The following is a 2,283-nucleotide window of genomic DNA, read 5'->3' as shown; positions in this document are numbered from 1 at the left end:
ATAGAGCTAGTTATTGGTATAGCGGGGATCTGAAATAACTGTATCAGGGGGTGTGAGACAACAGACTCTGATCCAGAGTGCTTGGGGTACATGCTCAATAAATGTTAGCCATTTTAATCTTTAGTTATTGTTTAGGAACTATCTTCCATTTGCTTAAGAAAACAGGTTGAAGAGGCGATGAGCCTCCTTTGCCTGATAAAGGGTGTCTCAGTTTCTTAGTTCAACTCTAACAGTAATACAAATGGATATTAAAGAACAGCAATATTTTCTCACAGTTCAGAAGCTAGAAGTTGGAATACAGGGTGTCCCTTTTTATTTCACCTTTCAGAAGCTGCGAGCAATCCTGTCTTCCTGGGCACATAGCTCCATGTGTCTCCATCACCTGTCTCCCTTTCTTGTGTGTCTACTCCACTCTTTGTCAGAAGTGATTAGGTTTAGTACTGACCCAACTCAGATATGGCCTAATTAACAATAACAAGGGGTAGGGGCCAGAATTTCAATACAGGCATATCCCTCAGATATTACAGGCTCAGTGCCAGACCACTGCCTTAAAGTGAACATTGCAATAAGTCACTTTTTTTTTGCTTCCCAATGCATATGAAAGTTGTTTATATGTAGTCTATTAAGTATACAATGCCATTATGAAAAATTCTGAAATTGAAAGTCTGTGAAAATTACCATGAACACATGCCTAGAAAAATGGTACCAACCAACTTGCTTGACATGGGGTTACCAGACCTTTGATTTGTAAAAATCACAATTATTTGCAAAGTGCAATGAAGGGCAATATAACAAGGTATGTGACCTGATCATCCCAAAAGAAAATAAAAATCCTCACAGCGAGCCAATAGACCATACCATCATCAACATGCCAAGAACGTCACTGGGTGCCGTCATCGACTTGATGGCATCTAACAATCCTGGTAAAGGACATCATGCTTGACAGCTGTTGTGAGGTGCCGCTGAGTAGGTCCAATGCAGAATAGAAAATAACACTGCCAGCCCTGTGCCATCATCAAAATTGTTATGTTTGAGGCCCTTGTAGCCCCGTGTCAATCCATCTTAAGACCCTTCCTCTGGCCCTCCACTTTAGCAAGCATAATGTCCTTCTCCAGAGGCTGGTTTCCCCTGATAACATGCTCAACATACATAAGATGAAGTCTCTCCAGACTTGTCCCGAAGAAGCACTCTGGCTGTACTTCTTCCAAGGCAGATCTGTATGTTCTTCTGCCAGTCCATGGCACTTTCAATATTCATCAGCACCACAATTCAAATGCATCAGTTCCTCTTTGCTTTCCTTACTCAGTGTCCAACTTTCACGTCTATATGAGGAGATTAAAAAACCATGGCTTGGGGCAGGCACATCTTAGTCCTCCCAAGTAATATCCTTGCTTTTCAACACTTTAACGTTTTGTGTAGCAGATTTATCCAACACAATGTGTCTTTCATCTCTTGACTGCTGCTTCCAAGAGCAATGATTGTGAATCCAAGCAAGACAACTTCCTTGACTTCAATCTTCTCTGCTTATCATGTTACCTTTTGGTTCAGTTGTGAAGAATTTTTTTTTACATTGAGTTGTAATCCATACCAAAGGCTGAAATCCTCATCTTCATCAACAAGTGCTTTAAGCCCTCCTTACTTTCAGCAAGCAAGGGTGTCATTCACATATTACAGGTTATGAATAAGCCTTCCTCCAATCCTGATGCCACCTTCTTCTTCATATAATCCACTTTCGTGGATTATTTGTTTAGCATACAGATTGAATAAACGATGAAAGGATACAGTCCTAAGGCACCCCTTTCCTGACTTTAAACCAGGGTTAAGTAGAAGGGCACTGAAAAAGATGGATGGACACAGTGGCTGCAACCATGAGCTCAAACAAAAGAACGATTGTAAGGATGGCACAGGACTGAGCAGCGTTTCACTCTTTTGTACACAGGGTTGCTGACTCGGAACTAACCCAATGACACCGAACAATAACAATCCTATATCCTATTAGATTGGAGTCTTGGTGGCGCCATGGGTTAAGTACGTGTAAGAAGATCCAGCCTCTAACAACTGAAGGGTCAGTAGGCGTAATTGTACAGTTATAGTATATAAAGATTAAAGTAAAGTCATAGAGGATAAGATAGGAGTAAAATAAAGGAGTCACATTTTATGGTAACATGCTCACCTTAATGCCCCTTGATGGTCCATGTGGAACAGGGAGAAGAGAATCTTTACTATCTTGGGACATTTATAGGTAGCCATAAGACAAGCATATTCAGTAGTTACTTATCACAA

The sequence above is a fragment of the Echinops telfairi genome, unplaced genomic scaffold (assembly GCF_000313985.2).
Source record: "Echinops telfairi isolate 266 unplaced genomic scaffold, ASM31398v2 ScPeMD7_1713;HRSCAF=2227, whole genome shotgun sequence".
Classification (NCBI taxonomy): Eukaryota; Metazoa; Chordata; class Mammalia; order Afrosoricida; family Tenrecidae; genus Echinops; species Echinops telfairi.
This window is presented reverse-complemented; position numbering follows the sequence as displayed.